Genomic DNA, 21,273 nt, shown 5'->3' with positions numbered 1-21,273 from the left:
AACATATAATCATAAATTATTTGCTTATTCATCATGTTTATAAAGCCAAGGATTTAATTTCTAAGTGTATATCAATTTTTGAATGAAATTGAACTATCGGTAATATTTATATTCATTAAACATTTTCTTTAAAAGTTTGCTTTTTGTTTTCAGAGAATTTGCATTATTTTTTTTCCAAGTCAGTTCTTTGTCTTATTTACCTTTCTTACTTTGTTGGTACCTATTACTCTCTGATGTAGAGTCTGAATCCAGTGTGGAACTTGCCAGAAGAGTTCTTGTTCTTCCCTTGTATTCTTGTGGCATGAAGAACGGACCCTCTCTTTGCAGGGAAGGGCTTCTGGTGTCCCCAGGCAGGTGGGTTCCAGCTCGAAGGCCTCTCTGGCCGCTGTCTCCCCCCTGGTGTTGATCTGGGAGCGCCTTTGGAATCCCAACCAGTGGGAGGCCTACCACTGCCCAACACTGTGGGGCAGGTGACAGGAAGCTGCCGGCCTAATCATATTAGAGTTCAGATACAAAGGTTAATTTGTGAAAGAATTCCCCAAAAGGGAGGCTTTCATTTGTCAGCAGTAAAGCTGCTTTGAGTGACACATTATTTAGGAGTTTTAATGTAGAGTTTTTAATGGAATATATTAAGTATGAGAAGCATGGAGCACGAAAAGGCATTGCATGTTTCAAAAGCTGCATGTTTTTAGTGTTTAAGACTCCTTCTGAGTAGCATGCCTTTGGTGTGGGCTTTGCTTGTGCTCCTTGAAGGAGTTCAGCCACATCTTTGCTGTGTAGGAACAAAGTGGAATATTTTCTAAAAAGAAAAGGAGTAAAGAGCCAGACATGGCGATGCCATCTCAGCTGCTGAGAAGGAACGTTTCAGAGTTCGGCAGGGGTCTGTTCTGCTCTCTGGTATTGACCTTTCCGACCTGGTGTCAGTGGAGCTGGAAGAATACTTGAGCTGTGAGAAGACGACGTTTAGAAAGAGCAGGAGAATAAGGAGAAGCATCATGAGATGTTTGGGGACAAGCGGCACGGCACGTGTGCGCTCTGAACTGAGAGCCCAGTGGAAGGAGTGCTCTCCCCTGCCAGTGTCCTGAGTGCGGTGTGCACGCGCTGCGCTGGCTGCGCCAGGAGGGCGGGGGCTCCCTGGGCGACAGCCATGCTGCCCGCGACAGCGGTCCTCCTGGAGCCGGGGAGGCGGGCCGCAGAGGCTGGGGCCTGTGGGGGACAGGCGTCCCCTGCCCCGTGATCAGCAGGGCAGAGCGACCTCAGCACCTGGGCAGGGAAACTGGAACCAGTGCCTCAGAGACCCCCCCGAGAGGCACAGAGAGGGGTGACTGGTGGATGTGTCCAGGGAGGTGACCGTCAGCTGACTGATCTGGCTCGTGAACACACGTGACACTCAACAGGACTCCCAGAAATGTTGGGGAAACAGTTTGCAGGGGCCTGGCCTCCTGTGGGTTGTATTAGTCAGAGTTCTCCAGAGAAACAAAACGGAAAGGATCTACATTTATAAAAGATGGAAATCAGCTGATGCAGCGTAGGAGCTAAGAAGTCCCCTCATCTGCCGTTTGCAAGCTGAAGAACTAGAAATGTCTGCTGTATGTGATTCATGATGTGTCCGAAGGCCTGAGAATTGGGGTGACGGCATGGGGGATGGAGGAAGGGACTGAATCCAGGTCTGAGTCCAAATACCTCTACGTTAGCTCAGAGCACGAATTTGCCCTCTTCACCTTCTGGCTCTGTTCAGGCCTTGGATGTGTTGGGTGATGCCCATTCATGTTGGTATCCTCACTCAGTCCAGTTCAAATGCTGATCTTTCATGGAGAAGCTCACACACACACACTCGGAGTGATGTCTTGCTAGCTAGCTGCCTTGGTATGCCTTAGCCCAGTCATGTTGACATATAAAATTAACCATCACAGGAGGGAAGATGAAAACCAGCAAGTGTGAATTGCATTTCTTTTGTAAAATAATTCACAGATTTATTGAGGTACTAAGAATCTTTTCTTTCTTCCCTTTTTGGAAAGATTTCTGTCCAGAAAAACTTTGGCTTATGTACTTATTACTGCAAGCAGTATTCTAGGATCAACAAGTTAAAATATGATTCTTTCTTCTAGGAACTGGCAGTTTATAGAAGGGAGTGGCATTAAAAAAATTAACATCTAGTGAGATGAATGAAATAATAGAGTCATGGATGAAAGATTGTAGACTACAGGAAAAAAAATAGTTAAAGCAGCTTGGAGGTGGGACTGTGGGCTGGTTCCCTGGAGGCTTCCAGAGAAGGTACAGACTGAGCTCTGTGTGAGGCTTGTGAAGATACACACTTCAGGAGGAGGGAAGTGTTGCCTGCGGTGGCCCAGGGATGATTGCAAAGCTAAAGTGTATTTGGGGAACTACACATAGTTCAGGTTCACCTGTTGGGTAATGTTGACGTCTGAGATTGTAGATATAAAATCTAGTGTTTTGAAGAGTCTTGTGGATTATACATTAAGAATATGGGCTTTCTGTCTTGGAGGAAAAAAGAACAGAACAGGGGAGACAGATGGGGTAGAAAGAACCTCAGATTGCAGTGTTAGGCATTGTGACTTACTGAAGGAATTTAAGTCAGAGTGGTGTGGTCAGATATGAATTTTAGAAAGAGCCCTTAAGTGACCTTTAAGCATTTGAGTGATTGGAGGGAGAACTCAAGAGTCAGACTACTAGTTAGGAGACTGTTGCAGTTGGTCAGGGAAGATTTGAGACAGCAGTAAGGGAGTCAGGAGTAAATCAGAGTGGGGAGTGAGTGAGAAGAAGGGGCTAATATAGGAGGTAGAATTGTCTGGGATTTACCGGTCTGAGGTGAGAGAGTCAAGACGAAAATACAGGTACTTGGCTGTATCTTGGTGTCTTCCATAGATGATGAGCCCAAGAGGAACATTTTGAAGGGGAAGAGGGTGACCTCTGTTTGGGCGAATTGTTGATTAAAGTCTGAAAAGATGCAACAAGTTTGGGGCCAAGACTAGTGGAGGGGTTCATTTTTATAGGAGGAGGGTAAGTTTTTCTAACTGATAATAGTAGAAATAGTAAAGTAGTACATGGGACAGTTCAGAAGCAGATGCTGAGATGCATATGGAAGTTTTGAGAAATTTACTAGGGTAGAGGGAGACTTTGGGAGGTCAGGGGGAAAGGGTTCAGGAGTGAGGTGGGAAAGCTTCAGACCACAGTGCACATGTGATGTCTGTGATGAGAGAAGAGGAGGGAAAGCAGGCCAGGGAAGAGTCAGATACCAGCGCCCTTTGGGGACGTCCCAGCCCGCCTGGTGGCAAGGGCAGCGGGTGGGGGAAGAGCCCGCGCTGCCTGACCGCGGTGGGTGCCCGGCGCTCTGCAGCCGTGGGCCCTCTTTCTGCGGGGGCGAGCGCCCTGCTGGAGCCAGCAGGCGGGACAGTGGGAGGCGCCCCTTCCAGCAGGTTCTCTCAGGGTGCCCCTCCCGGCGGCCGCTGTGCCTCAGTTGGCCGAAGGGTGGAGGGACTTCCTGTTGGTTCATTGTGTCCTCTGCCTTCAGCTTGTGGAGCAGGGCTGTGTCTCAGTTGGCCAAAGGGTGGAGAGGCTTCCTGTTGGTTCATTGTATTCTCCACTTTCAGCACGTGGAGCGGGAAATCAGAGAAGGTAGCTGAGCCTGAGCTAGTGTCGGAGGCTTTTCAAGAAAGACACAGCCGATAGACGCGGGACGAAAGAGGACACAGTACTGGGAAGACCTCAGATAGTCTAGATCGGTCTGATAGGGGAGGAAGGGACACTGGAAAGAGCGCAGGGGGTTGAAGTCAAAGGACTCACTTTCATTGAGTTTGAAAGCACTTGTTCTGATAGAGGGACTAAGAGAGCTTCAGGGTAGAGAGGATTGTGGAGATAAAGTGGTGTATTCATTTAGATAAATAGCCAAACTTCAGGAAATACACATAAAATACACATAAATTCCATCATGTGAATTGAGAGTGAAATTTTAACCAACAAAAAAAATGACAGTTATGCATCCTGTGATCGCATTGTAGAAGGTGTGCATCGTAGAATCCCACACCATGCATAGGTATGACAGTATCACAGATACTTAGCTTCAGTAGTCTTAACTTTTCTGCAAAGTAAAGTTTCAAAGCCACTTGTCAAGTGTCTTAATTAAAGCTCACAGTTTATTTTCCCTGAAGAGCTTGGTTTTCTATGAGTTTTTTCAGTTTATCTAGTAACCTTAATGTTTCAGTGTCTTTTTCTTTCTTTCTTTCTTTTTTTTTTGCAAAAGAGAAAAAATGAGTTCTCTCCTAAAGGGTTTGTGTCTTTATACTCCATAGAAAATTGAGAAGTGAAAAAACGTTCAAAGCACATATAGCTGAACATTTCTTGGGCTGAAAGAGGTGAAGGTAAGGTAACAGTTTTGAATACATACAAACAACTCTTCAGTAGCTGTCCTTTTGCAGAAGGGAATCAAGAGTGGCAGCCAGTAATTGAGGTAATTACAATACTGCAGTATGATGGATTGACAGAGTGATGGACAGACAGATGGACGCTGTGCTAAAGCAAATACACTAAAATGCACTGAAGACTCTAAGTGGGTGTTCACCTCTTCTGTATATTTGGAAGTATTTGTATAAGATGTTGAAAAAGTAGTATCATAGCATCTGCAGCTTCGAAATGCTTAAGAAAGTGATGGTCTGATGGCTTGATAAGTAAATTATAAAACCACTAAAACATCAGTTATTAGAATCTAGGTGGTAAGTATATGAATGTTGACTGTAACATTCTTGCAGACTTTTCTGAATTTCAAAAATTTTCAGAAGAAAATGTTGGAGGAAAAGTGTCATAAACAGAACATTGATTGGCCTTAGCGATCAGAGTTCGGAGCTCGAGTCGCGCGGCCTGAGACAGGAGGGGAGGAGAGTCCCCACAGTGCGCTGCTCTGAGAGGCTTGGCTTGTGTCTGCTCTGCAGTCTCCTCTCAAGCTACTGGCAGATGGTAGCCGTTTGGAAATGCCTCTGACGGTTCTAGACTGAGAAACTCCACATTTAGATGTCCTCTGGGTTTGGGGTTAATGTGTTCAGAATTTCTGCATGTATGGGCATTGAATTATTTGATGGAACAGGGATGAGATGAGCGGTCAAGGTGCAAATGTTGAGAATGAGGACTGCTCAATTTCACACACACTGTGTCCCATGGTCCAGAGCCTGGATGTTTCCTGACTCAGTCTCCCAGTTAATCAGAGCCTGAGCTCTGATCTCCTGATAGGATCTTAGAACCGTCTTTATGCCAAGGATAGAATTTCTGACTTTGTAGTACTTATCGAGGAAAACTTGACGGCCTTTAAAAATGCTTGCATTTTGTAAATTGCGTAAGCTCTTCAAAGGGGATTTGCTGTATTCCTGTCTCAATGAGTAGTTCCATCTAAGTATATGTACGCCATACATCAGTGTGAAGGTTTTGAATTATGTTACTTTTAATGTAGAATATATAGTAAGAATATGTAGTAAGTGTGAATCATTTTTTACTGCTAAATATATATTTTTATGCATATTGATACAAATATTTACTACTTAGTATTCAGTAGTACCTTCCCCATTGATGACTTCCTTTTTCTTTTTTTGTCTTATGAAAGTCAGTCATTTTTTGATTTCTTTGTAAGAAATAAACTTAGGGTTCTGGCCTGTTTGAACTTTGGCCTCAAGTGCATTTATAAAGTACAATCTCTTGTTTTTTAACTTGTTCTGTTTCATATGCAGGGTAGATAAAAATTACTGAACTTTTTATATTTATGTAAATTTATTTAAAATTGAATTCAAATTTACTACCATATGCCTCAAAGGCTAAACATAATATAGACTATTATAATCATTTATATAAATTGGTTGTAAAAACCAGTTCAATATGTTGAATCAATATGTCATGAATTTCATATCTGTATAGTTGTCATCAGTAAATTCCATGGCATGTACTTTTACAGCAAACAGATCTTAAATAAAATTGAATAGACTTTTCTAGCCTACATTATGGAATAACTTCTGTTTTCTTCCAGTTGACTGATTTAGTATTAGACAAGAACCATGCTATGTTTTGTATATCCATCAAATCAATTTTTAGGAAAGTTTTTCTCTGTCAGTAATACTTACTGATTGTCCTTCACTTGCTGTTCTTTGTGTGATACAGGATAACGTGGAAATACTCACTTCAGAGGATTGTTGAAAGAGTGCTCTGCTTTTCTTTCTGTGGGTGTTTGTGAGTCTGTGGCCGCATCATCATGAAACTTAAGGGAAATGACAGCACCTCTAAGTGCGTGCTCATCTGTGGATTCAGTTTGTGTGTCCTGTCAGATACTGAGAGTATATTCACTGACCTGTTTTTAGAGCAGATACTTGATTTTTTTTTCCATGTATAAAATTTATGGAAACTTTGTTCTTTAAAACATGTATGTATACACTATTTTATTAATTATTGAAGTATAGTTGATTTACAATGTTATGTTAGTTTCAGGTATACAACATAGTAATTGGATTATAGATTATACTCCATACAAAAGTATTATAAAATATTGACTATATCTCCATGCTGTACATTACATCTTTATAACAAATCTGTTTATTTTTTGAAATTAAAAAAGTATCTTCATATTCACGTAGTTAGGCATCGTTAATATACTCTAGAGTTCAAACGTTCTGTAATTCACATGGGTAAAAATTTCCACACTAGTACAGTTTTGGCAACTTTTGGAAAGGATATATATAAGGAAATATCGGTTGACAAAAACAGGCAAACTTACTCTTGAGCAGACCCTAGAATAAGAGTGATGAGTTATAAAATAGTAAATATATTTCCTATTGTCAAAGTGGGCTTCCCAGCGGTAAAGAATCCACCTGCCGGTGCAGGAGACACGGGTTCAGTCCCTGTGTTGAGAAGGTCCCTGCAGGACGAAATGGCAGCCCACTCCAGTGTTCTTGCTTGGGAGATCCGTGGACAGGGGAGCTTCATGGGCTGTAGTCCATGGGGTTGCAAAGAGTCAGACACGACTTAGAGACCAAGCATGCATTGTCAGAGTAGAAGAGGAAGCTCTTTTTTATTCTTAAATGCAGATCTTTTATGATTAAATTTATATCACTTAAATTCTGGTGAAAATTTCAAGTGTAGGATATTTAATGTAAGCAGGCGTTACATACCTTTCGTTGGCCTTGAATGTTAAGCAGAGCATTATATTACTATTTCTGTGTAATTATAAAAATAAAGTAATTTTAATATAACCTAGAAGTTAACTGCTATTTAATGCTTAACAAAGACATATTTAATGACAGTGTTCTCTTTTCATAACCAACCTGTGTTAATATATTTGACCTGCCATTTTTTATGTTTATGAAGAATTAGAATAACTTATTTTTAAAAAGAGTAATATATACCCTTTTTAGGGATTTGTCATTTTCTCTCTTTGCTCAGTATAAAATGGCAATTTAGTATATTTCTTATATTCTTATAGAATTTATTTTATCAAACAGATGCTTGTTAAGGTCATTTTTCTGAATCTTTTCTTCATGATTAAAAATTAGTGAAACATGTAAAAAAAAGGTTCACGTTTAAGTGGTCATCTTCCTAAATGCTCCCTCGAACATTATTACCAAAGTCTCCTATAGTCTATGAAGGGAACAGATAGGAAGAAAAGAATTAGTTTCCTGTCTTAACTCATTATTTTGATTCAGTAGGTCAGGGTCTTTAATTAATTTTGTGTTATCCTAGAATTTTATACCTGGATCCTTTTTGTCCTTCTGGCCTTTTTTTACTTTTGTGTCGCTTTTGCCTTATCAAATACAGGTATATTTTGTTTATTTAGACCAATTTCTAATTGTCTTCGAGAAGCATTGAAAGCTGAAGACTCGAAGTAATTTATTTTCAGTGTGTGTATTTACTGCTGTGCTGTATATACATTTTATATTTATGTCAGGAAAGGGTTGCAGAGGGGTGCTTTGGAGCCACCTTTTCAGCTCTGAATAGCTATTGTGTACATATGGTAAGGTACTGCTGCTTAACAATTAGTAACTGCTTTGATGAAACCAAATTACATGTTTAAGTCCCCATCAGGAAGTCGCTTCACATATCTGTATTAATGTATTCAAGGCTCGAGAAGGAAAGTTAATTTTCCAGCTTAAATATTTAATTCAAGCTTAAAATTTAGTCTGTAATTAGAGCTCCCAAATGGCAGGAACATGGAGTATTTGTCCATTTTAATTAGATTGTTGTTTACCTATTAATTATATATCATATCTTGTCATATAGTTTTGATGGTAACAGATGGTGCTAGGAGTTAGTAAGGGTTTGAACAAAATAAGATTCCACATGATTTATTAAGTTGCACTTTATTAGTGAGTGGTCTGCTTCAGTCAGGGTATTCTCCCAGATAAGAAGTGTGCAACATTTCACTGATTTTGATAGTCATTCTTTTGTAGAAATGTTGAAGATTAAGTCTGAGACAATGATATCTGTGTAGAAACCAAGTGGATTATTTCAGGGTTCTTTCTTTTTAAGGAGTATGTATTGTCAGTTCTATAATTGGTATGAGGTTTGGTGCATTTTGCTAAGATAGCATCAGGGAATCAGAATTTTATTTATTGGTAAAAATGTCGATGTAGGGAATGTTTGTATATATGATAATGGTTTAAGGTCTGAGAAATAATAGGGTGATGATTCACTTATGTATTTCAAAGACATTGATTCTCTGCCTATTGAATTTTTTAACAGGAAGACAAGATATTTTGTTTACCAAAATATCTAAGAGCAGACTCCGGTGCCTAGTGAAGCTGATTTGCCAGATTTCCATATTCAAAAAGTTAATGTCAGCTAAACAGAATGGCCTTCTCTGTCTGCTTGTAGAAGACTTTATTAGTTTCTGTGTTAGTAATTCAGCTTCCTAAAGTGAATTGCTTACACAAATGCACATATGCATATAGAGAGAGAGAGACCCAGAGTGGAGGGGGACAAGGGGAGAAGGAAGAGAGGGTTGAGAGTGTAATTTTTTAATCTTTTATAGTCTGCTTGAAATTTATTCTCGGCCTTAATATCATTAACTTAAAAGTACATTTGGTTGCCATTTCTTCAGGTTCTGAGGCCGTAAACCTTGGTCAGTGTTTTACAGCAAAAATTAAGTGGCAGGCTCAGCCCTGCTTCTGCTTGCAGTGCTCACTCTGGAGAGGCCTCCTGCTGTTTATCAGGACTCCAGCAGCATGGCCTTCTGCTGCCCATGCTACCTTCAGAAAGCAGCATTGCTTGGGTTTGTTTTATTTCATTTTTATATCTTGGTTTGTCTCCACTTAAACCCTGCCAATTTTTAGAAATGTCTTTTGGTGTCATAACTAATTCGTCATGATGGGGCGGTGTTTTAATGTTGAGTGTACGATTCCACATGTAACTGTAGACTGTTACAGATCTGTGATACAGGACTCTTTAATTGTATGAAATGGCCAGGTAACTGGAATGATCACTGTAATGAGGCTTTAGTTTCATGGGCTTTTCCCTCTAGAATGTTGAGTGCTTAAAAACTAATCTCAGATTTTGTGCTATAATGTTACAATGTAGGAAGGATGCTGTGTTAACATTTATAGTAATTAGAGAATATCAAAGGAGAAAATTATTATTTAGAGTACATCTAGCTATAGTTTGAAAGTTTGAATTTTAGCATTTCTATTCCTTGTGAAACTGTGGTATTATATATTTTTTAGCAAAATTTATCAGATGTAACATGGGCATACTCCCACACAAAATAGAAAACTAAATTGAAATGTATAAGTGAAATTAAATTAATTGCTAATTAATTTTAAATGAAAGAAAAGACAGTTATATTTTATAAAGGAATGAGATGATAACTTGATTTCTTTGTTTCTAAAGCATATGAAATATACAAAAGATACATTTTGTTTTATCTGGAGAAATAGTGAATGAATGAATGAACAAATAAATGATGGGTGATTTTTAACAGAAATAGTGTGTGAAAACAGAAATGCTGTTTTATTTTAGCAAAGAGATTTTCTTTTGGGTTTTTTATTTTCGCCCAACCCTTCGCTACCACTTTATCCCTTGGGAAGATCTTTATTTCAGTCACCAACCATGTACATATATAACTTTTCCAAAGAAAATGGCAATACTGATGCTTTTTCTGGCATTACTAAGATTCTTTCTTTCTTTCTTTAAAAGAGCAGTACATGAATACTAGCAAAATGTAGCTGTTGATAAATCAGTCTTATTCCTTGATACTGATGTAAACCTCATTGGATTTTTGGACTCTTTATTTTCTTTTTTTTTCAATCAATAGTAGGGTATCACTATGCAGTGTGATAGGTTCAAAGTTAAAACAATGTGTAAGAAGGGTGTTTAAGAGTTAAGAACTCATGAATTGATGTATGGACGCTAAATTTTCTTTTAAGTACAGAGCTTAAAAACAAAAAAGAGCATTTACCTGTGCTGAGTGCTTCAGACCGAGATGCAGATTTGATGAGGCGCTCGTCACTGATGGTGGGGCACCCACGGCGAGCCAAGAAGCCTGGCGAGGAGGGTGGGTGGATGAAGACTTGAAGTTTGTTAGAAGCACTCGGGCTTCTCAGACATTCCCCTGCGCTGCTCTGCTTTCGCTCTCTGTTTCTTCTGAACAAGATGACCTTGACTGGAACTCCTACCTAATGTTGCTTCAAGAGTCAGTTCAAATTGTCTTTCTTCTATCAAATACCTTAATTGACTCTTTTCTTGGCACTTTGTTTATACTCTTGTCATGCTGAATTAAAAGCATTTGTTTGCATTTCTGTGTTCTTTTCTGTCAGCTCTTGTGGCCTAAGGGCAGTATCTGAATTATATTTTTGCCTCTAGTGTTTTAGCACGGTGAGGGGTCATAATAAACTCTGGTGGAAGGAATGAATAAAAGCATTTCATGTCATAGGATGTGGCTGTAGTAAGAGTTAGAATGCTGTGGATCTATGTGGGCCCTTGTGAATTTTTTTTTGACTTTTTAATAACTTTATTTTTTTTTTAATAAATTGGGAGGTCTGTTTTATTCATTTTTTCCCATCCCCTCCCCCCCAAGATAAATGATTTTTAGTTTTCGCTGCCGTGTAAGTGCTCCATGTTTTTGGTAAAGATACTGCAGTTAAGCAATATGGAAGTGTGTACAGTTTAAAACTACTTACAATTCTTTCCCCAGAGATGGCCATTTTTCCTTGTTTGTGTGTTCTTCTGGATTACCCTCCTTCCATTTTTAATACCTTTCTGTCTTTCTCCTCTTATTTTCCTTTAAAAATTTTATCTATCTAAGCCCTTTAAAGGTGCTTTTGAAATACAGGGTCATCATTGGAATTCTTCTCAGACTGCAGAATGTTCTTTGACAGTCGCAGCAGACATGTTCAGTACTTCAGGCTGGACTTTTCTCCATTTTGAAATTTCTTTTGCTCTTGCTTCTGTGATACGGCGCATTCTGATTGTTTCTTGATTGATTACCGTATCTCTTTGAGCTTCTTTTCTGCTGCCTGGATTTTAAGTGTTTGCGTTTCTCAAGATCCAGTGCTTTTCTCCATCACTACACATTCCTCTTGACAGGATCATCTGTCCAGGACTTCAGGAAGCAACTTCATGTGACCGAGTTGACAGCTCCAGCTGAGAGGACTGTCGACCTCCACGTCCACTTACCTCACTATGTTCGTTTACTATGTACGTGATATTTCTGTACTTAAGCTTTCATGGTAGTTCTTCAGATTCAGCAGATCTGCAATTAAACTTATTCTGTTCTTGCTTCATTTGGTCTTCTTGTACTTTTCCTGGTTTCAGTAAGTAATATCTTTCTTTGCAGTTGTGCAACCAGAAAACTCTTGATTGTCATATTCAATCCATCAACAAGTGCCGCGGGTCATATTCTAAATTTTAATATGCTATGGATCTATTCTGGAATTGGTTTTGATCTGTTAATCTGTTTATCTCTCCGTACACAGACCTTACACTTTTAGATAGCTATGGCTCAACTGTGGCTTCTCCATCTTGCAGAGCTGTCTCCTTCATTGTGTGCTGCTTAAATAAGTCCTAGGTGTGCTCAGGCAGGTTAGGGCTTCAGTACGTTTGTTAAGTCTGCCACTTTCTGCCTTCACAGTCCCTTTGGAGTATCTGTTAGAACTGTATTAGAGGTACCAATTACTTTGAGGAGAATTTATATCTTCCCAATAACAAGTCTTCTCATCCAGGAACGTGTTGTGCATCTTGATTTAATCAAATGCCGTTTCAAACAAGTCACACGTTTTCTCCATCAGTGTTTTACACACTGCGTGAAAGTTGTCGTTGCTATTGTGCTGGGGTAGTTCCCTTATTTTCTTTGTGGTTCGTCTAGTGTTCAGCATAGTCCCTGGCACTTCGCATTAATACTTACTGAATTTCAAGCAGTTTTGGATATATTTTTTAAGTTTGTAGTTTTAAGCATTTTATAAATTAAAAACATTTTTAACTTAGGTTTTTGTAGATAAATGACAGTTGTAAATTATAGTTTTTTCTTCCTTTTAAATTTTATACTTTTTGTTTTATTTATTTAACCTATTGGGGTAGCTAAAATCTCCTTAACAATGTTGAACAAAATAGCCAATATCTTGACTATCTGTTAAGAGAAATGTATTTATGTTTTACCATTATATCCGCTATTTGTGTTTCTTTTCCACCCTAACAAATGCTCTATTAAAGAATGGAAGGTGTTGTTTTTTTTTTCCCCCCCTTAGGTTATTTTTCAATTAGGAATGAGTATTAAATTTTATCAAACGTTCACTACATTCAGTGAAGTAATACCATGACATTTCCTTCCTTAGCCCCCTTAGACAGCCGATTAACTGGCCCCATAGCACCGACCTGCCCTCGCGCTTCTGGAGAGGGCCGGTCTTGGTCACAGTGTCCTGTGAGCGCGTTCATTCCTGTGCTCTCTCTCTCTGTCACGCTTTGGTGTTACAGAGTCATGCTGACATGAAATGACTCGGGACATCTCCCTTTCTTACGGGTTATTTATAGTAGGAACTGTTAGCTACTTTCAGTTCAGTTTAGTCATGTCCAGCTGTTTGCAGTACTATGGACTGCAGTACGCCAGGCTGCCCTGTCCATCACCATCTCCCGGACCTTGCTCAAACTCACGTCCATCAAGTCGGTGATGCCATCCAACCATCTCATCCTCTGTCGTCCCCTTCTCCTCCCTCCTTCAATCTTACCCAGCATCAGGGTCTTTTCCAGTGAGTCAGTTCTTCACATCAGGTGGCCAAAGTATTGCAGCTTCAGCTTTAGCGTCAGTCCTTCCAGTGAGTACTCAGGACTGATATCCTTTAGAATGGACTGGTTGGATCTCCTGGTACTCCAAGGGACTCTCAAGAGTCTTCTCCAACACCACAATTCAAAAGCATCAATTCTTTGACACTCAGCATTCTTTATGGTCCAACTATCACATCTGTATATGACTACTGGAAAAACCATAGCTTTTACTAGACAAACGTTTGTCTGTAAAGTAATGTCTCTGCTTGTTAATATGCTGTCCAGGTTGGTCATAGATTTTCATCCAAGAAGCTAGCATCTTCTAATTTTATAGTTGCAGTCCCCACCTGCAGTGATTTTGGAACCTAAGAAAATAGTCAGCCACTATTTCCACTGTTTCCTCATTTATTTGCCATGAAGTGATGGGACCAGATACCATGAACTTAGTTTTTTTAAAAAATTTATTCATTTTTTAATTGAAGGATAATTGCTTTACAGAATGTGGTCTTAGTTTTTTGAATGTTGAGTTTTAAGCCAAGTTTTCCACTCTCCTTTTTCACTTTCATCAAGAGGCTCTTTAGTTCCTCTTTGCTTTCTGCCATAAGGATGGTGTCGTATGCATATCTGAGGTTATTGATATTTCTCCCAGCAGTCTTGATTCCAGCTTGTGTTTCATCTAGTCCAGCATTTTATTTGATGTACTCTGCATGTAAGTTAAATAAGAAAGGTGACAATATACAGCCTTGACATACTCCTTTCCCAATTTAGAACCAGCCTGTTGTTCCATTTCTGGTTCTAACTGTTGCTTCTTGACCTGCGTACAGATTTCTCGGGGCAGATCAGGTGGTCTGGTATTCCCATCTCTTTCAGAATTTTCCACAGTTTGATCCACACAGTCAAAGGCTTGAGCATAGTCAATGAAGCAGATATTTTACTGGAATTCTGCTTTTTCTATGTTCTAGCAGATGTTTGCAATTTGATCTCTGGTTCCTCTTTCTTTTCTAAATCCAGCTTGAACATCTGGAAGTTCATGGTTCACGCACTGCTGAAGCCTGGCTTGGAGGATTTTGAGCATTACTTTGATAGCATGTGCTGCTGCTGCTACTAAGTTGCTTCAGTCGCGTCTGACTCTGTGCCACCCCAGAGACGGCAGCCCACCAGGCTCCCCTGTCCCTGGGACTCTCTAGGCAAGAACACCTGAGTGGGTTTCCATTTCCTTCTACAGTGCGTGAAAGTGAAGTTGCTCAGTTGTGTCCAACCTTCGTGACCTCATGGACTGCAGCCCACGAGGCTCCTCCGTCCATCAGATTTTCCAGCAAGAGTACTGGAGCGGGTTGCTGCAGAAGCCAGCGTGGAGAATCCCGCCCGTGGCAAAGGTCATGAGGAAGAGGCCTGACAGGGCAAAGGCGAGATCAGGCCTCAAGGGACCCTCCCTGGACTTTCTCGAGCATTTACCCCAAAACCAGAGTCTGTCTGCCTTATTATATTATGCCTTTCACCAACTCTTCTGACATTAACAGGGGGCTATCCCCCGTCACCCTTTCTCTGGAAAAAGTTAACTTAGAGCTCTAGTTAATAAGTCTCCTGGGCATAACAAGAGTGTTTCAGTCCAAAAACTCCTCTGATGGCTCTCTAGCCTGGCTGACAAGTTTATCAGGACTCTGCGTTCACCCTTCGATTACCCTGGATCCAACCGGGGCTGGACCCTGGCGGGTTGCCTTTTCCTTCTCCAGATAGCGTGTGAGATGAGTGCAATTGTGTGGTAGCTTGAACATTCTTTCACATTGCCTTTCTTTGCGATTGGAATGAAAACTGACCCTTTCCAGTCCTGTGACCACGGCTGGGTTTTCCAAATCTGCTGGCATATTGAGTGCAACACTTTCACAGCATCATCTTTTAGGATTTGAAATAGTTTTAAGGGTTGTTAAAATTTACCCATAATGCCTTTGGTTGGGAGTGAGAGATGTGATATTAAAGGAAATCTTTTACTACATTTCTAATTATCTTCTAAAATTTTGGGTTGTCTTCAGTTTCTTTATAGCACAGTTTAGAGTGTGGGTTTAAAAAACTATCCATTTCATCATCGTTCTTTTTAATTTTATTTGGATCTTCACATTTTGGGGCAAAGAGTTGTAGATAGTGCTCCTTTTAATCCCTGTATTTTAAAAAAAGTCCTATTTGGATATGGTATTATGTCCTTTTTCCTCTTTCTAAGAAAAAAGTTAAGGATTTTTTTTTTTTTTGCTTTAATTAATTTGTCCTTAACCTTTCCATTGTAAAATGGAATCCTGCTGAAGAAAACTATAGAAAGAAATGTATATATTAGTGAGTTATAAGAGAAACATGGTTGTAGTGATCACCCAGGTCAAGAAGGGGATCTTTGCCAACCCCTGCAGAAGCCCTTCCATGTGTTTTAAGCATCCTTTTCTCTCCCACATTAGCCACTTTTCTGACTTATTCTGAAGAATAGTAAGTTATTTAATTTTCACCCACATATTCCTGTCCAGGCACAACAGTTGGGTGTTGCCTGTTTTTTAAAAAGACTGTCTTTGCCTTTAAGTCTTTCTTAGCCTGTAGTTCCTCCCTCCAGTACTTTCTTTTCTGCACAGATGATCTTCTGAAGAATCTGGGCTGTTTGACCCATAGAGTTCTCATGGTCCAAGTGAACATTCTGTTCTGTATTTTCTTCAGGTTGGCAGGTACCACCTGAGCTTGACTGGATTTAGGCTTAATTTCTTAGGCAAGATTGTAGGTGCTATCGGATTCTTTCATCAGGAGGCAGATAACACCCCTCTATCACTTTAATTGTGGCAGCACTGATGTGGAAAGCCTAATGTGTTCACTCATTATTTCGTTTGTTATGCCATGTTTTCCTTATGTAACCCATTGAGAAGTGAATTTTAGTTCAATTTCTGGTTATCTAACAAGTATTTTTTGACATTAGAAAATTCTAGATTTGTTTCGTGGTCTGGATATGTGGGCTCTACATTTCTGCAATGTATTAAGATTACCTTTGTCTCTCCTTCCTGGGTTTCAGCAGACAAGCATTTCATTTTCAGGCTTCCCTTGTGGCTCAGCTGGTAAAGAATCTGCCAGCAATGTGGGAGACCTGAGTTCGACCCCTGGGTTGGGAAGATCCCCTGGGGAGGGAAAAGGCTACCCATTCTAGTATTCTGGCCTGGAGAATCCCACGGACTGTATAACCCGTGGGGTCGCAGAGTCAGACAGGACTGAGCGAGTTTCACTCCTTCCTTATACAAATTTCCAACTGTTCTACTGGCATTTGTAAATAATTTTTATTCTTCTTTTGCTAGTGATTTAAACATTTTATATTGAAATATTAAATCAGATTATTTAGTGTATTCTTCAAATGGTCTAGGGAAGGTTCTAGTTTCTTTTTCAACACTGTGATTAAGAGGCTGGGATTCTGCGCACGACTGAGGACAGGGCTGCCGTAGGTCTGGTTCGCGGCCACGCCTCGTGTGCCATCCATTCGTGCCCCGCACGCAGACCAAGAACGGCGTTTACATTTTCAGTGAAAAAAGATAAGTGTATTTTGTGGCACATGAACATTTATTTGAAATTTAATTTTCAGTGCCTGTAAATAGAGCTTTACTGAAGTATAGCCATGCTCATTATTTATAGCAAAATTGAGTAAGTTAGGAAGGAGACTCGTCCACAAAACATAAAATTATGCCTGTGTGGCCCTTTGCAGAGTCAGTTTGCTAACCCGTAGCAGGGAAATGCACCCTTTCTCCTTATGCTCCTCATTTACCTTTGGCCTGGTGTTCATAACCATTACTTTGTTATAGGACTATGTAAAAAATCCCCAAGTATAGCTGCATGAATTCAGCCTTGCTTGTGACCATTAATTTTTGACCACCTTGAAGTCGATTTCCCTTGCAGTATATTTTCGTCTTCTGTGGGTAACTGTTGAAAGCTTTAAAAGGAGAAGCCCATTTGATGCTGATGCTGTGCTACTAACGTTGCTTTTCCTCTATTTCATTCAGACAGTCTTAGGCAGTATCAATATTAAATTGTAATGAAAGGTGCTGATTTTATATTGTGCAATCTGTTAAGTTTGTGTTTTCTGTAGAGTTTCTTATTTTCCATGAAATCAAACTGTAATTTAAATAAATTAATTGTTATAATCATTCTGAAAGCAAATCCTCTGTGGTTTTGGGAACATGATTTTAATTTTATTAAAGATTCACTGTTAAGAGTTGACTTTCCTTATGGATAAAGTCATGTTCATTGATTTAAGGTACTTTAAAACAGAATTTTGGCAAACTAAGGGTTTTTGAAAAAAAGTCTAATCTTATAATAATTTTTTATAGGTAGAAGAATTTGGCTGTGTTAAAACAAGACAGCAGGCCCAAAATGGAGTCATTTATGCTAAGCCCCATGTAACCAAACTGAGACAACTTAATTATAGTTTTGGCTCTCCCAGAAATGAAATCTTAAACTAGTCAATCAAGAATTACCTACTAAGCACTAGATCCTTGCTGTCCCCTAAAGAAGAATGTGTAGATGTACTCAGTTATGCGCAGCTCCTTTGTGACCCAGGGGGCTGAAGCGTGCCAGGCCTCTCTGACCATGGGATATTCCAGGCAAGAATACTGGAATGGGTTCCCATTTCCTTCTTCAAGGGATCCAGGTATCTTCCAGGGGTTGAACCCGCATCTCTTCCATCTCCGGCATTGGCTGGCAGGTTCTTCACCACTGCTGGACCACCTGGGAAGCCCCAAGTTGGGGTGATCTTGCCATAACCAGCCTTCTTCTTTGCCTGATAAACCGCCTTGTTCCTGCTTTCTTCTGCCTGTAAAAATCTCTCATTTTTGTACACTTCCTTGGCATTCCTTTCTGTCTGCTAAATGGGATGGTGCCCAACTCATATTTGTTGGATAAAACCAGTAAGATCTTTAAAATTTACTCAGTTGAATTTTGCTTTTTAATAGCTGTTATAACCATGTAAACGGGTTACTCTAATTCACAAGAGAGAAGAGTTTGTATCATTAGAATTTCTAATGTTTTTGTAGCATAGTTTGTTGGGTAATCAGGAAGCCAGGATTGACCTTTCCTTAAGGGTTAGGATCACTGTGTTTTACTGTGGTACATGGCTGTGTCTTTCTCTGTATCTGGATCCTGTTTTACTTAAATTTCTAATATTTATGCCTGACAAGTTATTTCATGTAAAATATTACATTCTAATGTTTTTAACTTTCTATGGCAGTTACTTATGCTCAGATACCAAAAAAGAAAAGAGCAGAAGGTGACTACCAGTGAAAATTGCAGTGAAAAGTAAGCAAAATATGTTTCCATTTTCACGCTTGCTAGTATCAGTGCACCTTGTTACACTTTATATAAAAGTTCTATATTTATATATGTACATATGAACATCCACTTATTGACACACAAACTTCTAATTCCGCCGATAATTGGGTGTAACTGGGAATGTTAATGCACTTAAGCCATTGTGTGTCAAAGCAACCCTGAGATATAAGTAGCTACCACTCTGTTCTTTTCCCTGAAACACTGGTTTTAAAAGTTGTTCATGGAAGATTTGTTCATTTTTCTTGTGATTAATTCCTGACTTTACACTCACTTTCTCTAGTTTTGTCACCAATAAATAGCATCAATACTTGTTGTTTTACTACTAATTTAAGCACTTATCAACATATAATATGCTTTTCATTCATGTTAAGCAGTTTAATTTTTGTTTGCTTCAACTTTTCCTAAGTATGTGTTTACTATGTGTTCCTTCTGCTTGTTTATGCTTTTTCTATTCTTACTTTTCATACTTATGAAAAAAATACGAATGGTCAGTGAGTGTAACTCACTTTTGTATGTAAATTATTGGTCTAAGGTCAGTTAATAACAGTCATTTCTTGCTGTTAGGGCTTCCGCTGTGGCTCATCTGGTAAAGAATCTGCCTGCAATGCGGGAGAACTGGGTTCGATCCCTGGGTTGGGAAGATCCCCTGGAGAGGGAAAGGCTACCCACTCCAGTATTCTTGCTGCTAAGGAATTTTATAATCTGTAACAGTCATTTTTGAAAAGTTTTTCTAAGTAGTTATTTAATAAAAATAATTATAAAATTTGAAAAGGAGTTGCCCTTTTGATAAACTAGCTCTGTTTTAAGATTCTCCTTTAAAAACATCGGTTGTGATCCGTTGCATTCTAATGAGCGTTTGGGGGCAGGAGAGAAAGGAAGGCAGAAAGGCGTGTCCTGGTCAGCCCTGCGCTGGCAGATGTCGTCGTGTGGAGAGTGTGTGAGGTGGTGTGGAGAGTGTGTGAGGTGGTGTGGAGAGTGTGTGCGGTGGTGTGGAGGCAGGCTCGGTCACTACTGCGTGTCATGGGAAACAGCGGGGAGGACTTGAGTGGGGTGGGTGCTGACCAGACAGGAAGAGAAGATGCTAATGAAAAGGAAGTTTAGACCATTGGAGAGTGCCCTCTTTTGGTAGGTAAAAAGCTTAAATATCAATAATTTTATATAGTTCAGCTTATACCTTCACTATCAACTTGTGTTAGTAAGGGAAAACATCACTGCTAAATATTTAAAATGAAGACAATTACCGAATAGCTGTAGTATTTATAAGGAGAAGGGGTCAGTGACGCTAGAATGGAAAGATTTTATGGAGGAAGTCGATGTGTTCTCTAATATCCACCTTGCCAGACACCCTTTTGGATCTAGCTTGGCTCCCATTTGTGTAAAGCTTTTACTCAGCACCCAGATGGCAGGAAAGTTCTCCATACTGGGAGAGGGGGAAGGACCTGTGTATTCATCTGTCATCAAGCTTTGTTAATCTCCTAGAACATGTTCCTGAATATCACACGTTCTTGTTCTTCTTGTCCAGAATGTGTTCAAACTAAGCTTCCTGGAGAAAAGTTCCTAGTAGTTTTTGTTTTTGTTTTTTTGTTTTTTTTTTTTTTAAAGAAACCTTCTCCCTGTCCTTTCAGGACAAGCACCAGCTCTGGTCAATGAGCATTTATTTCCTCACTGATTGCCTTAGGTATGGGTTTCCTGTGGAGCTCTGAGTAGAGCTTCCTAAATTACTCCTCTGTGAGCTAACATAAACCATGGTTGTTGTTGTTGCTTTTTTAGAAGATGTTTTTGGGTGAGTTCCTTTTAAAAGAATGGATTAGTGAAATAGTAAACAATGGGCTTTGATAAAGGACTTTTTGTATTGACCTCTTTATAATAACCGTGGGTTGTTATTTAAATCTTAGGTTACTTCGTGTAGTCTTTTCTCACCAGACATACTTACGCTCCTGTGGAGTGGGGATTTTATTTGAAGTGTCTTTACTTTAAGAGACATGTGAGGTGAACGTTGTCTATAAAAACAGCATGTGTCTTACAAACAGAAGATACTACACTCAGCATAATAGGCTGAGTGATAGGATTTAAAGTAAGGAAAGAATAGTTGTTCATGGTTGTATCAGTGGGTCTCCTGTTGTTGAATATTTGGGTGGTTTCCAGTATTTTGCTTTAATTAAAAATATTGTAATGATGGAGGTGGGAGGGATGTTCAGGTGAGAGGGGACGTGGGTAAACCTGTGGCTGATCCCTGTTGCTATTTGGTAAAAACCAACACAGTACTGTAAAGCAGTTATCCTTCAATTAAAACAAGTAAATTAGAAAAGTATTCTAATGAATAAGCTTGTACAGATCCTAAATTCCTTACCTGAAATCCATAGGGAGACTGGCTGTTTAGAAATTCACATTTTTTTTGATTTCACAATTGTTAGTGTGATGTATGTTCTAAAATTACAGAGCGTTTCTACAGAGGACTGGTAAACAAGTCACTGTTCTGGTGGAAACTGTGATTACCACCGTGTTGGCTAAATAAAGCCTGTGAATAGCCTCATATTAACTAAGGTTAATGCTATTGCTGGATAACGTTATATAAGAATTAGGGATTTGGGTTTGATTTTTGGAGCTTGTGGGCATGTGCATATATGTATGTGTTCTAATGTATTTGTGGGAATGATTTCCAGTGTGGATTTTCTGGATGAAGAGAAAATGCATTTCTAGTTT

The 21,273-nt window shown here is 39.5% G+C and overlaps 1 protein-coding gene across 26 annotated transcripts in view; it reads left to right on the top strand.

Annotated features, from left to right (window-relative positions):
- TBC1D5 (TBC1 domain family member 5) overlaps nucleotides 1–21,273 on the top strand; it is a 593,124-nt gene that overhangs the window by 180,095 nt on the left and 391,756 nt on the right. The window contains exon 4 of one of the 26 annotated variants that reach the window (XM_060396760.1): nucleotides 18,470–18,537. The exons of the other annotated variants lie outside the window; for them this stretch is intronic. The gene's annotated coding sequence lies outside the window, so the exon portion shown is untranslated. The remainder of the gene's footprint in view (nucleotides 1–18,469; nucleotides 18,538–21,273) is intronic. 26 annotated transcript variants of the gene reach the window in all.

This window comes from Ovis aries, chromosome 1 (genome assembly GCF_016772045.2).
Source record: "Ovis aries strain OAR_USU_Benz2616 breed Rambouillet chromosome 1, ARS-UI_Ramb_v3.0, whole genome shotgun sequence".
Classification (NCBI taxonomy): domain Eukaryota; kingdom Metazoa; phylum Chordata; class Mammalia; order Artiodactyla; family Bovidae; genus Ovis; species Ovis aries.
The sequence above is the reverse complement of the archived record's forward strand: the minus strand, read 5'-3'. Positions and strand labels throughout refer to the sequence as shown.